At 39.4% G+C, this 15,644-nt stretch overlaps 1 protein-coding gene across 2 annotated transcripts in view; it reads left to right on the top strand.

Moving 5' to 3' along the window:
- LOC145987726 (frequenin-2) overlaps positions 1 to 15,644 on the top strand; it is a 534,394-nt gene that overhangs the window by 473,035 nt on the left and 45,715 nt on the right. The window lies entirely within an intron of this gene.

Genomic DNA, 15,644 nt, shown 5'->3' with positions numbered 1-15,644 from the left:
CAGTCATCAGTAGATTAGATAAACAGTTATACATGGTCAATAAATTTTCAATCTTCATGTAATTAAGTGATAAGAAAAGTGGATCAAGGCTGAGATATATTTAAAACTGGTAGATGGATGGTACCCGACAAGTCTTGGACTCGTCTGGAGACCACATTTTAAAAATAATCAAGAATATAATAAAACTAGGCCTTAAGACGTCCATAAAGTTGGGACGAGAGCAAGAATTTGGAAAATTGGAAGGTAACTTATTCAGACATACCAAACTGGTTTGTAATGTGCAGAACTTGTGTACTTTTATTGTTTTAATACTGTTTATTTTGTTATACTTATTATTTTGATTGATTGGTTGAGTTGGTGTTTACAGTCCACTGTATGCACAGTAAGGCTAATCGGGACTGGACCTACAGTTTAAAGTTTAATCTAAACCACTATATGCCTCCATTATTATTTTGAGGGTCGAGATGATACCGAAACCGAGACATTCAAAGAACGAAACGACACTCATATCGTCTCGGTATAATTCCAAGTAGGTCCAAGTTATGCGTTATGGTTAAATTACAAGCCAGGGCAAATTAACTCCTTCTGGAACAACACAAAATAGAAAAGCCGCTTCCTTCATTTTTATTCCTTAAAAACTCCAATACATTTTCTCATTTATTTTAAAGATATATATTTTTATATGTAATGTTACTGTATTTACATCTAAGTCGCATTTTCACAATTTCATATTTGTCTCGCCGACCTCAACATCGGAGTGGTTAGCGCAGCGCGTTCCGACGCCAGGGGTCCTCGGTTGATGAGGATTGAAGATGAGGATGAGCGATGATGATTAAATTGATGAAGGGACGCTCACAAAGGACACCATGCCCAAGCCGGGATTCGAACCCAGAATCACTGCCGCCGTAGCGCGCTGCGATAACCACTCAGCCACGGAGCCCGGCTGCAAAAAAATCAAATTTTATTACAAGAGTCACTTGAAAGAGTGCAAATAATGACTCATCAGTTGATTTTAGCTTCCTTAAAAATATATAAATAAGCAATAAAGATGAGTCCATTCATATATTCCGGGTTCGAATCCCAGGTTAGACATTTATCTTGTTACCTTATTCGATTATTTTATATTAATGTTCAACCAAGTACCCTAAAGGTTTTGTTCAATGTGGCGTTATTAAAATACGTATCACTTGAAGAACAGATTATCACACAAAAACACTATTACACATAGCTAAATGAACCTGCTAACATGATACAATTATTAATAGAATAGTCCCCAATAATTCAACGAATATGCTTAAGACACTCATGCGACCTCCATCTCATGCAGAATTGCTCATTAAACAAGATAAGGTGCAGTTTTGTACTGAGAGGTACATCTCTCAATAAATTAAGAGCCAGGTGAAACACGACTATTTCAACATTTGAAAGTAAACATTAAGTTAATCATAATTCAAATCCTGTACCGGACATTGAAACTGATACACCTGCGCAAATAGCCTGGGATGTTCGCGGGACTCACCAGAGCAATCTGTTAGTTGAAATCGTACTTTTGGGCAATGAGTCACGTTTGCGGTCCTTGGTAGTCACTCCAGTAGAAGAGGTTCATCAGTGAACGACAAATCGTGTGTGTAGAGCGGTATAATGGGGGACATATCCGACTTCAATAGAGGGCAGATCGTAGGGCACGTCTAGCAGGTGCATCTTTGTCCAAAACTGCAACACTTTGTGACGTCTCTCGAGCTACAGTATCCAGGGTGATGTGTGCATATGAACAGGAAGGACGAACCACATCCAGGAGGAGCAACTGCTGGGGACAACGGAAGTTGTTGGAAAGGGACGTCAGGGCATTGACTAGGATTGCTGCACGAAAACGGAAAACCACCGCATCAGGAATCACCGCAGAAGTGAATACACACCTCACAGAACCTGTGTGCACGAAAACAGTCCGTCGATACCTGCGTAAGGCCAACATTCATGGCAGGGTTGCTATCCCGAAGCCTTTCATCAGTAACACAAATGCCGTAAAGCGGGTTCAGTGGTGCAAGACTCATAAAAACTGGACGTTGGATGACCTAAAACGTGTCATATTCTCGGATGAGTCCAGATACACCGTGTTCCAAACAACAGGGAGAGTGTTCGTCTGGAGAAGTCCCTCTGATGCATACAACCCAGACTGCTTGGTACCCACAGTCAAACATGGAGGCGGATCCGTGATGGTGTGGAGTGCAATATCGTGGCAGACTTTGGGCACACTAATTGTTCTCGAGGGTCGTGTCACCTCCAAGGACTATAGGACCATTCTGGAAGACCATTTACACCCTATGGTTCAAACACTCTTCCCGGACGGTGGTGCTGTGTTTCAGGATGATAACTGCCCTATTCACACTGTTAAACTTACCACAGAGTGCTTCGATGAGCATGACAGTGAGATTGAACATCTGTCGTGGCCCGCTCAATCGCCGGATCTCAACATTATTGAGCCTGTATCGGGTTTGTTAGAGGATCGAGTGCGGAAACGTCTCCCTCCATCACGTATACGTGCTGAACTTATCACTGTGCTTCAGGTGGAATGGATCCAAATCCCTCTGCACACGGTGCAGGACCTCTATCGATCCTTCCCACGTCATGTTGCTGCTGTACTGGCCCCCAAAGGTGCCCCAACACCATATTAAATACAAATTATGGCTCTCTACCAGAAGTTTCAGTTTCAATGTCCACTACCTGTACGCTGCGATAATTAACATTAAAACTTGTTCCTTCATTCACCCTACATTTCCTCCACAAAAGGAAAAGTAGCAGTGCTGCAATTATTACATCTATTATCACGAAAACTATTATAGCGATTTTCAAACCAGAGAGAGAGTCTTGTGTGACGTCAGTGAAAGTGGTGTACTCGCTATTATCGTATTCGGTATCTCTGTCGGTAGTTGTATATGTACTGCCTTCGGTGTTATCATTTGATGTACACACACACCAATCATTATGACTCAATATGACAGTCAACACTGGTCAAGATTGCCTTAATGTCTAGGGTCTGAAGTAACTTCAACTCTATCCAGTCACCTTCAATGTCTATCGCTTTGCTACAGAGCCTCTCATTGGTTTTCAAATCGAAAATTGTTATATTCGACCCTTGCGTTGCTTTCGATATATCAGTATTTGAAATACTGAGACAATCTAAGTATCTATCTTCATACGAACTGTTGTTGTAGCTTGCATCCATAACAGAATTATCCAAAACCCACAACCTGTTTAAGATATCGATGTCGATGCCTTCGACACTCCTGAACGACCCTCCGGCGAAAGGAATTTGTGCCTCCCAGCTGGGATAAGGGATTCCGACGTCATTGGCTGTTCCATCCGTGTACAGTAGTGTCACTGGTACTCCTTTTTTACGACGACTGACGGCGTAGAAAACACTTGAATAATAGCTGACAGTTTTGCATATTTCGTGATTACTTTTGTCGTACAAATTTTCATATTTCATGCAGGTAAACTTCACATCAGGATCATGTACTTCGATGTTCGTACAGTTTTCGAAACCCTCCACAAGACACGCCAGAAAAATTCCAATTAATAATCTGAAAAAGAGAGAATTCAGCCGAGAGCCTTGCTTAAAGCAGAAGAAATTCATACTTTCACAATGATAATCTAGTTTGAATCATACATGTTGTTTTCTTGTACTCAGGAACTATAGATCTATACTCTGTCCGCGGAATCTGTGGAGCAAGGCCGCGCATAGCGGCAGAGAAGAGGGGAAATCGAGTGGCCAGAGCGAAGCAACACACGCTGCTGGGAAGGCTGGTGAATGTAGTTTCTTCCCCCTCCACGCAGTCCCGTTTCCTCTCACGTGTTCATTGGGGGAGCCGTCTCGCGTCACTACTTACGCAGAGATTTATTTTCGTTGCCTTGCTCCAAAGATAACCGAGACAGAGTATATGTCGCGCATCTGGTTCATTTGACATTAAGCACAAACCTATTGGTTTGATATAAATTGCATACTTAGTTTTATTGTACGTTGTACAGCAAGTTATGACCAACGTTGCCAAGTTGCACAATCACATTCAGTGATCGAATTGGGCCGGTATGTCAAACCAGCAGTAAATTAAGATGCCAAAAAGAATACCAGAAGTAAATTTTTAACATTGGCACTTGGCACTTATTTATTGGAGCTTATCGCACAAGTAGCTACGCAATGGCCAACAATGTACTCGCTCATTTCTCTCTCTCTCTCTCTCTCTCTCTCTCTCTCTCTCTCTCTCTCTCTGACACACACACACTCACTCACTCACTCACTCACTCACACACACACGTTTGAGTTGTACCGTACAACACTATGTACTTCACAGCTGAGCGCCCCTTGTCGATCATACGTCATGAGCAACACAGCAATTAATTATTTAAATAAGTGCTGATAATGTAAACTTCGATTTTTGGATAGGAGAATTAAATTTATATCATTAACTGTTTGTCCTTTAAACAATTATTTTGTTTAGATTGATCAAAATTATTTAAATTGTTATGCGCAAAAAATTGCAGTCACCTGGTTTATCCGTTTACTTATTATAACTGCCCACGCGAATTTTCAGTCTTGATCTCCATTCTTTTGGTCGTGGATTGAAGTGTAAAAACAAACGCTTTAAGTTGTTATGTACTGTATAAATGTTTGGTTTTCGTCCAGTTGGTGTAACACAGGCTGACTTTGTGTCACACATTCATTTTGCGTGTGAGTGTAACAAGCAAAAAATGAATAGATTTGTGAATAAAGTAGACACCTTCTAACAAACGCGATACAAGTGAAGTTGAACTTCAAAGTGCTAAAAACGTAAGTACTGAAAAAAAAATTCTGACTCCAGTTCCGGTGAACAGGCATGTTGGATATTTGAAATATGTTCTAAAAAAACAAAATGAATATCCTTGGCTTATTACAAAACACAAATATATTCAAATTCATGCATGGCACAAATAAATGAAAGAGCGCAATCTGTGGTGATAAGAGATAGAGAATGACATGTAATTTTTAAGAAATCGCAAAACTATATTATCTACGTACATTTCTACATTATCTACGTGCGCTGTTTCACCGCAGGAAATGACGTCACAGATTCGCTGTTTGGTTGCCAGCATTCAGGCGGCAAAACGTGCTTTTTTGGGTGACTTTAGCGCCGAAACGATGCACCAACGATAAAAATGTTACGGAGAAAAGTTGCTTGTTTTGATCTCCTCTATATGTTTTTGTGGTCCGTGGGTGCCATTAAAATGAAATCCTGTATATACATGTAATTTATATATATTTATGTTATTTATAATTTATATTATATGTTATTTATTTATATTTTATATTAATATCTGGATGTCTCAAGAGTAGTTGAAATCTCCTGTACTCGAAATTTTACAAATATCAGACTGGCCTTATCTGTTTACCTCAGAGTTCGACGTATACAATTAAACGCTGGTATCTTTCTAAACGCCTATATGTATTTACGGAGTAAAACTGAATGGGTACATAAGATGAATGTATAATACTAAAATAATTTTCGTTCACAGAGGCCAGGCGTCCCGTGTTCGAATCCCTGCCTGGGCATGGGTGTTCTTTGTGAGTGTCTCTTCATTAATTTCACGATATCATCACTCATCCCCATCGTCGCGATTAGCTAAAAGTTGCTGGAAATCAACGCTAAGTAAAACAGCTCAAATCAAATCGTTCACAGAGGTGCACGTGCAGCTTGTAACGTTATTGCTTGCGCTAACCGACTGACTCGGCTCGATGCTGTGCAGCCCCCTGCAGCTTGAAGATTCGCGCCAGTCTCGCTAGATGAAACAGTGCAAGAACACTGCTCTGACCGATTGATTCCAAATGAGCCATAAAACATCCTCACTCCTCAGTGCTATTAAATATAAAATCAAAACGTACAAAGATCGCTTACCTGTAGAAACGACGTGCCATCTTCCGTCCTAGATGTCGATATAACAAAGGTACAGATTTAATTCCACTTTCGTTGAATAATAATATAAATTAATATCTCCTACTTCCCACGTAGATTAGATAAAGCGATATGTAAGTTCTTAAGAAGGCGCCGTCTAATATAACACGATGATATCAGTGGAAACGATAAAGTAATATCAAGATCAAATCACGGGGACGAGATCAGACTCTTCGACTTAACGAGACGAAACCGAGAACGAGACTTAAGTTTCCGAGAGACTCGTCTCTTTCGAGATTTTAGTAAATTAGAAATGAAAATTTCGCCCAAATCCAAATTTCTTTACTGTGTAACCTATTCAGACATGGCAATGGTAAGGTTGACTGTTTTATGTAAACGAACACCCTGTGACTTTTGATCTCGCCACCGAAGACATCGAGACAAAAAAGGCAAGCATTTGCAACTCGAGACGTCTAGCCTTGTTTCCGTACCATAGTCAGTAAACCCAATAGAGAAGCAGAGTGAATATGGGAACGACCTAGCAATTGTATCGTCCTTGTGGAAAAAGCGTTTGACATATGTGTGAAAAGTAAAGCATGAATGGAAACTTTGAATGTTATGCAAATAGGAACTTGTAAAAAGGACTTCGGGTAAAGCCACCAGGGCCGCCCATAGAGGTATCAGACCAAATAACAAGGATCGGCCCCCGTGACGAAGTGGTTAGCACATCGCTCTACAACGCCAGGAGTACCAGGTTCGAATCCCGGTCTGGGCACGGATGTTTGTGATTGTCCATTCGTCAACAATTTTATCACATCATCAATCATCCCCATCTTCGCAAATTTGACAAAAGTAGCACAAAAAGCGAAGTAAAATAAAATAAATCAATCGATCAAATACCCAGGATCCATATAGGCCGAAAATGTTACTGAATCGTGTATTCAATTCTTTTTGTGCAAACACTATGACATTCGAATAGAAGATAGAAAATAATAGAAACTAAAGTACCGAAATATCTCCATTTATAATCGGGATACATGCGTATTAGTCAAAGGAAACCCGTAGATAGATAAAATAATTATCAGTGACGAAGATGAATTGTGCACGTTTGCATAGGGGGCATTCCATGTGAAATAAACAAGTGAAGAGGCACATTTCAACCTCACATATTTTGATTCATTTGAACTTTGGCATACTGGAAGGGCCACTTGAGTTAGGAAAATATGCAACTTTACACATCCATACCTATTGTATTTCCGAAATTACTGTGTTGCAAACTGTGCGATTTTTACCATTTTTTTCAACATCTTGTTAACTTTAAATTGTAATATTTCGGCAACCATGGCACCTATAGAAGTGATTCGTACGGCGTTGGAAAGGTCGTGAAGGACTCTTTCACATGAGATATAGAATTCCTATGCCTGGGTAAAAAAAACTTGTTTCTTAAAATGTGAATAACGGGGGATACTATCGCATAGGGTAATCCTTAAAAAAGAAGTCGTTAGGGTGCCTGACTACCATGCGAGAAACCCCGGGTTCGATCCTCGGTGGGGGATAACAGAGATTTTTTTCCACCTGTTGAAGCGGCTCCAGCGCCCACCCAGCGTCGTATAAAGTGGGTATCTGGAGGAAATTCTGGAAGGGGGGTTAAAGGATGCCATTACATCACCCCCACCTTCGGCCATGATCAAGAAAGTGTGGAGCTCTAACTCCACACCCCCTATACGCCTTCATGGCGTCGCGCAAAGCACAGGAGAGCACTTTATTTTGTAATAAATATTAATATACGAAGACTATGCACGTTAAAATGGCTTGTTTAATGCATACGAACCTTGAAGTAAGCGCGCAGTGGAAGATTTCCGCCTTAAAGGTCTACTTATTTGCTTGGGGCACCTATGCTATTCGAATGTACAGAAGTAGAAGAGATTATACTTCACGGCTGTTTTCATCGATTTTCTGTCATTTTTAATTATGATTAATGGTTTTTAATTCCTTATCGAGGTTTGACGCTATTGTTAATTAATCAAGCGCCACGTGTCGGGGGTGGGGAGGAGATGAGTCATCGATGACTCATGCACACGTGTGAGTTTGGATTTAATGGTTTTCCATTAATGTACAAAAGATACTATTATGTATCCCGTTTTTACCCTAATCTAACACTATTGTTGTACTTTATATATGCGTTACAGCCGGATATGAGTCATGGACGATTTATGCCGACGACGGAGCTTGGAATTAATGGTTTTCCATTAATGTACAAAATATACTATTATTGAGTCCGTTTTCGGCCTTTTGCATCTCCCATTTATGCTTTTTTGTATGTGTTTCAGCCGGATATGAGTCACGGATGATATATACAGACGACGGAGTTTGGTTTAAGGGTTTTCCATTAGTGCATAATAGATACTATTATGGTACCAGGTTCCGGCCTATTCTAATGCAGTTTATGCTTTTTTTATATACGTGTTACGTCCGGATATGAGTCAAGGCCGATTCAGGCACTCGTAGGTTCCGATGCGATCTGGGGTAGAAGATATTATAATACAATATATGGCGTTAGCCTATGTTCGCTTTAAGGGCGAAGAAATTGAACGATGTAGCGTATATGAAAACGAAGTTTACGGACAAAATGGATGTTATTAATAATAATTGCTCTTAAAACAGGGAAGAATACGTTGACCGCAAGAACCCTCTATAAACTTGCGGGCGAAATTCGCACCAGAAAAGAATAATATTTCACCGCTACCCCGAACTGCGAGCTATTATTGCCGAATCCACGACTTTTGCGACACCGTCGTATGCGACACTAGCATTTCTGCCGTTATATGCGACACTGTATGGAAAATATATTCCATAACAGTTGCGACACCGTCATCTGCGACACAAAGTGTAAATAGCTTCCCGTCACACTTTATCCAGGCTTGGGACTGGCAGCATCATGGAAGGTTGTGTGTTTTTTAAAACCTTTATTAGTTTTCCTTCACACTGGCATCATGGAAGCTGGGTGTTTAAAAGCTGGATGTATTTATCCTTTGTCAATGACGGTATTTTTAGATCCCTTGTCAGTATAGGAGCAGACTGCAATCCCATGTCAATGCAGAAATGTAGAATGCGTCGTTTCTCTTGTAGTTGAATCAGCATTTTACTATTTTCATTCTAATTTCTGAACGTACGCCATTCTCCTCAAAAGCATTGTTAGGACTGCATTGTTAGTGCTGTGCTGCTGTTGGGAGCAGTTCCACATGGAAATGTCGAAAACGGAGTTGTTCATCCACTGTTCAACGAAATAATCCAAAAATTTTCTCAATATGACGTGGTTTGGCGCATCTTCCATCGCACACAGCCATCCATCATCGACGTCAGCCACAGGGAGGTAAGCCAGAGCTGAACACATTCTTATACACAGCCGCACGTCTGGATCTGTTTTGTAATCGTTTGTCAGTCCCAACTCCTGCAGCTTTCGCCACAAACATTGGTTAAAGTGATAATTACAACCACTGTTCTGAGCCTCGGGAAATACTTCCTTCAGAGACGCTATTGCTGCTGCACGTTCGCAAATGTCGCTAATTCTGGTAAACAAATTAGAAATCGTAGGGGAAAATCCAAGCAGTGTCGCATATGACGGGAAAAATCCAGTTTTTGCCTTAGTGTCGCAAATGACAGTTTCAAAAATGTCGGAACTCCATTATTGCCGGCCGAAACGAGAGAAAGGGTCGCCATTGTTAGTTACCCCCCTCGGTCTTCTTCCGGAGCTGAATGGGATAAGGTCGCGTATCGCCAATATTTTAACACGCTTGTATTGATTTTTTTTTAGGTTCCAATATTGCTTTGTAGAAGGAACTTAGGCGGGTTTTTATTCCTCCTTTCGTAACATTGCAAAGACTATTTGACCTAAAGCGTAAAGAATTTGGCTGAACTAGGAACAATCAGTCCCAGTATCTACAGGTTAAAGTGGATGCGATCCACTATTTACCCTTATTTCTAGTTTTCGAACCACGGACCCTTTGATTATTGCCTTATAAACAGCAGGATTCACGTAAAATTGACAAGATTTTTTACTCTTAGGGCCAATATTTCTCATTTTTCGCGTATTTTTACTCAGAAAACGCTATTTGAACGATTCAAGCAAGAGTTTGCATGGCAATTTAGACACACAAACTGTTAAGGTGCTCCATGACTCTTCGTGCCGTCTCGAGAGTCGTGAACGAACCGCGGGAGAAGAGTCGTGGCGCTGTGCTGTGACTCTTTGAGCTGAAGAGTCGTGGGACTGTGGTGTGACTCTTCGTGCTGTTAAAAGAGTCGTGGAAATGCAAGGATGTGCCGCAGCGCAGATCTGGAGTGTATTTTGTTGACTCGCATTCTCACATCTGTTGCAATATTAAAACCAGTGATCGAATGTAAAAAAAAGAAGAATATGTAGACGCACATTGTTACTAACAAAAGGTTGATATAAATATATAGCATTTCTGTGCATGCCATCGTACTTCATAATTTGTATTATCCGCAGTATGAAATGCAAACTGAAACAAGATACACATATATAAAATCTTACTCATGAGACAGAGTAATGAAAACAAGTATGTGCAACAATTTGTTTTTGCGTGTGTGTTTACTGTTTACGCATATATGTATATCCACACACCCGTATTTGTATTTTTGTTATTTTATGGCGCTTTTCTTCAAATTTTAAGTAATCGCGACGATGAGGAGGATGCGTGATGATATAGATGAAGGGCCACTCGTAAAGAATATCTTTGCCCAAACCGGGACTAGAACCCAGGAACTTCGGTGGCAAGATCAAATGTCGATTATTTCAGAATATTGGACATCTAATCGGCTACACACATACATACATACATATACACACACACACACACACAAACACACAGACAGACACAGAAATGCAATAGAGTTTATTATTCTTGAAGGAGAGGCTGATACATTCCGTTGTGTTCGCTTATTTAAATTCAATCATCTGCTTCAACACCTCCTAGCCCCCCCCCCCCCCCCGCCCAATCGTTGGGGCATGTGTTTCGAGAAAAAGAAACTTGACGACTCTTTTGAACGACTCTTCTCAGTGAGCGATCGCTCATGAGTAGACACACAAATGAACGGCTTGAACCCATCAGTACATTGGAGGAACAAGGCTGATATATTATGGGAAAATTAGCATCATACACCTCTCTCCCCTTGTTGTTAAATAGAAAATAATCCCACGAAGATGAAATTATAATTTCTTATTTAGCTTCCAGTTAATGCCTTCATATCATAATTAAACATTTGCGATTTACTAATTGTCGTATATAAATCCATAATATCAATAATTCTCACTACATTGAAATATAACGGAGGCAGGGGTGGCTCCAAAGGGTACGTTTGAGTTGTGGCACACCCTGTCAAAATGTAATAGGCAAATTTCGCCATAAAATAAAGTGAAAGTGTAAAGTTATGAAGAATCTGACGTGAACCTTTTTTGTTTGGATCACATATCAACAATGTGAATAACATTTGAAAATGTATTCCACTCAGATCTTTGAAAGTCATCCAGTGGCCCACTGACACCAGACAGTCTGGTGCATCAACTGATATGAGCTCTTGACGTGTTCAACAATCTTGATATATTAGAAACTATATTTACCATATTTTTATGTACGTCACATTTTTTTATGAAAACTTGGAAAATTAGTTTATAACCCCCAAGTAGTGCTATTGGGGCGTTTCAAAGTAGTACTTAGTAGGTATGGTCTTTTTTTACCAATTGAATATCACTTTTTGACATATTTTGACAATTTTTTGTCGATGTTTTAGCGTTTAGCGATGTTTTAGTACAAATTTTCACTATACTCATTTTTTCCCCACTCGTACTTGGTAGGTATATCATGATGTTACGTGATACAACTTAACCTATCTTTTTTTTACGATTATTTAATTTTTTTACGATCCTAAGTGATATAACTTAACCTATTATTTTTTTTATTTAGGTACTGTTTGAACGTTATTATTTGAGGATCATATTTTGTAGGTATTTTTTTTTATCAATCGAATATCACTTTTTGACATACTTTGACAATTTTTTGTCGATGTTATAGCGTTTAGCGATGTTTTAGTACAAATTTTCATCGCACTCATTTTTCCCCCCACTCGTACTTGGTAGGTATATCACGATGTTACGTGATATAACTTAACCTATCTTTTTTTTTACGATTTTTTAATTTTCTTACGATCCTAAGTGATATAACTTAACCTATCATTTTTTTTATTTACGCACCGAACTAACCTACAAGGGGGACTCTGTTTGTTTTAATATTTCAGTATTATAAGGTTTTCACAAATTTTATATAACCTAAAATGTGTTGGATGTTGATTTTTAGTATGTGGCAATTTTTTATGAATTTAAAACTGTTCCGTCACCCTCTCGTTCTTCACGTCGTGGACGAAGGACTTCTCCGCAATCAGGATGACGCTGCATAGAGTATCGGCAGGCAGCGCGTCGTGGAACTCGCAAACACCCACTCTACAAAAATTCTACTATATGATCTTTCACTGGCTAAGCTAACCTACAAATAGGAATTGGCAGCACTGACTTATAAACCCACTGGGTCTTCTTGGCATGTTTTTTCATGATGTGTTGCCAGGCTATTGCGCATCTTGGCGTATACAATGTATATATTTTGAGAGGGGGGTTATAGCTTTTTATGCTGTACGAATACTAAAAACTTGACAGTGACAACCAACAGAGTAAATAAACCTACATGCAGAAACTAACAACACTAGTTTCTGACAGTGAATTTGAAATAAAATATTAAACAAAATACATGAGTAAGCACTGTGATTACAAATAATACCAGTGTTATGCCCCCAACTCCAACTGGGCAACTGGGGGAAATAATTGTACAACAATTTGTACCTAATTGTACAATACTTGTACCTAATTGAGAGAGCCTTCTCGTAACTTACCTCATGCACAATTTATATGTTCTTACAACTATGAAAAGAAAGCATATGTGTTCTGTATGCACACATTCATTCTTATTTTTCGAAGTTGAATGAAGCACGTGTTTTTTACGTTCTCGTAATACTGACCTTGCCCCCAGTGATTTTAAATTACTTCCATCCGGTTTTTTTTTCTGTGCTATTTCCGCGTGCACGCAACATTCGCTTTCAATAGACAGGCTAGTATAGCAGGCTCCGAGTTTACAATTTATTAAATTAAACAATAATTTATGTAATAATATACTTGTACTTACCGAACACAAAATAATAAAAGCACATGTGAATTTTTGCGTGTGTTCATGTTATATGACGACTGAGTAAAAAATAATGTTGACTCCCCGAAAGATAAAAGTTCCTGGTTCGACATCAGATGCATGCAAATTTTATGTTTTGCTCTCCAAAATCTTGATTTTTATGTTTGTGCTATTTGTCATACAGCAGAGGAGAAGAGGGGAGAGGGGAGGGGAGGGGGTACTATTAGCGCCATCTATTAACAAACAATAGAAATAAAAAAGTAGGGTCAAACTTTTTCAACACCCAAAAATTTTAAACGTCCTCGTTTAGTAATACGATCAGCAGAAGACGTTTGAAAGAGTACTCTTAGTCGAGAAAGCTAATTGCTAGGGCCCATATATTGCTAAAATGTTCTTTGATTTACATATTTCTCATACCGCCATATGTTGTTCTAGTTGACTTCTTCCAAAAAAATGCTAATTAGCGAGAGTTAATTAAGCAAGGCAAGTAAAAGAAGCAAATAGGACAATATGTGGCGGCGTGGAAATATGTAAAAATTCGACTCGATTCGAATTAAAATTGGAGGATATTTTGCATTTTTTTCCTATAATGTACAAAACATTTACCGTACATAATCTTTTCTATTTACAACAGTATAAAATAAGAGGAGTGTGTGACAATATCCATATTAATTAGGAAGGTATGTTGTATGCTAGGTTAGCTAATTGTGTCTTCACTGTATAGAGGAAAGATGGAAAAAGAGAGCTCTACAAAAACTAACGCTCTTAACAATATTAAACGCCCCCGAGAAAATTATATATAAATAAGGCATAAACGTATTATCTGCTTTCATGTCAGATTTTCCCGACCTGTGAGCTGTAGTGTTTAGACGACAAGCGCCGCGCTCTAATATGATACCGTTGACAATATTGAACGCCCCCGTGAAAATTATATATAAATAAGGCATAAACGTATTATCTGCTTTCATGTCAGATTTTACCGACCTGTGAGCTGTAGTGTTTAGGCGACAAGCGACGCGCTCTAATATGATACCGTTGACAATATTGAACGCCCCGAGAAAATTATATATAAATAAGGCATAAACGTATTATCTGCTTTCATGTCAGATTTTCCCGACCTGTGAGCTGTAGTGTTTAGACGACAAGCGCCGCGCTCTAATATGATACCGTTGACAATATTGAACGCCCCCGTGAAAATTATATATAAATAAGGCATAAACGTATTATCTGCTTTCATGTCAGATTTTACCGACCTGTGAGCTGTAGTGTTTAGGCGACAAGCGACGCGCTCTAATATGATACCGTTGACAATATTGTACGCCCCCGAGAAAATTCTATATAAATAAGGCATAAGCGTATTATCTGCTTTCATGTCAGATTTTACCGACCTGTGAGCTGTAGTGTTTAGGCGACAAGCGCCGCGCTCTAATATGATACCGTTGACAATATTGAACGCCCCGTGAAAATTATATATAAATAAGGCATAAGCGTATTATCTGCTTTCATGTCAGATTTTCCCGACCTGTGAGCTGTAGTGTTTAGGGGACAAGCGACGTGCTCTAATATGATACCGTTGACAATATTGAACGCCCCGAGAAAATTATATATAAATAAGGCATAAGCGTATTATCTGCTTTCATGTCAGATTTTCCCGACCTGTGAGCTGTAGTGTTTAGGCGACAAGCGACGCGCTCTAATATGATACCGTTGACAATATTGAACGCCCCCGTGAAAATTATATATAAATAAGGCATAAGCGTATTATCTGCTTTCATGTCAGATTTTCCCGACCTGTGAGCTGTAATGTTTAGGCGACAAGCGCCGCGCTCTAATATGATACCGTTGACAATATTGAACGCCCCGTGAAAATTATATATAAATAAGGCATAAGCGCATTATCTGCTTTCATGTCAGATTTTACCGACCTGTGAGCTGTAGTGTTTAGGCGACAAGCGACGCGCTCTAATATGATACCGTTGACAATATTGTACGCCCCCGAGAAAATTCTATATAAATAAGGCATAAGCGTATTATCTGCTTTCATGTCAGATTTTCCCAACCTGTGAGCTGTAGTGTTTAGGCGACAAGCGCCGCGCTCTAATATGATACCGTTGACAATATTGAACGCCCCGAGAAAATTATATATAAATAAGGCATAAGCGTATTATCTGCTTTCATGTCAGATTTTCCCGACCTGTGAGCTGTAGTGTTTAGGGGACAAGCGACGTGCTCTAATATGATACCGTTGACAATATTGAACGCCCCGAGAAAATTATATATAAATAAGGCATAAGCGTATTATCTGCTTTCATGTCAGATTTTCCCGACCTGTGAGCTGTAGTGTTTAGGCGACAAGCGACGCGCTCTAATATGATACCGTTGACAATATTGAACGCCCCCGTGAAAATTATATATAAATAAGGCATAAGCGTATTATCTGCTTTCATGTCAGATTTTCCCGACCTGTGAGCTG

The sequence above is a fragment of the Lepisma saccharinum genome, chromosome 5, assembly GCF_977018435.1.
Source record: "Lepisma saccharinum chromosome 5, izLepSacc3.1, whole genome shotgun sequence".
Taxonomy (NCBI): Eukaryota; Metazoa; Arthropoda; class Insecta; order Zygentoma; family Lepismatidae; genus Lepisma; species Lepisma saccharinum.
Note: the sequence above shows the minus strand (reverse complement) of the source record. Positions and strands in the feature narration are given on the sequence as shown.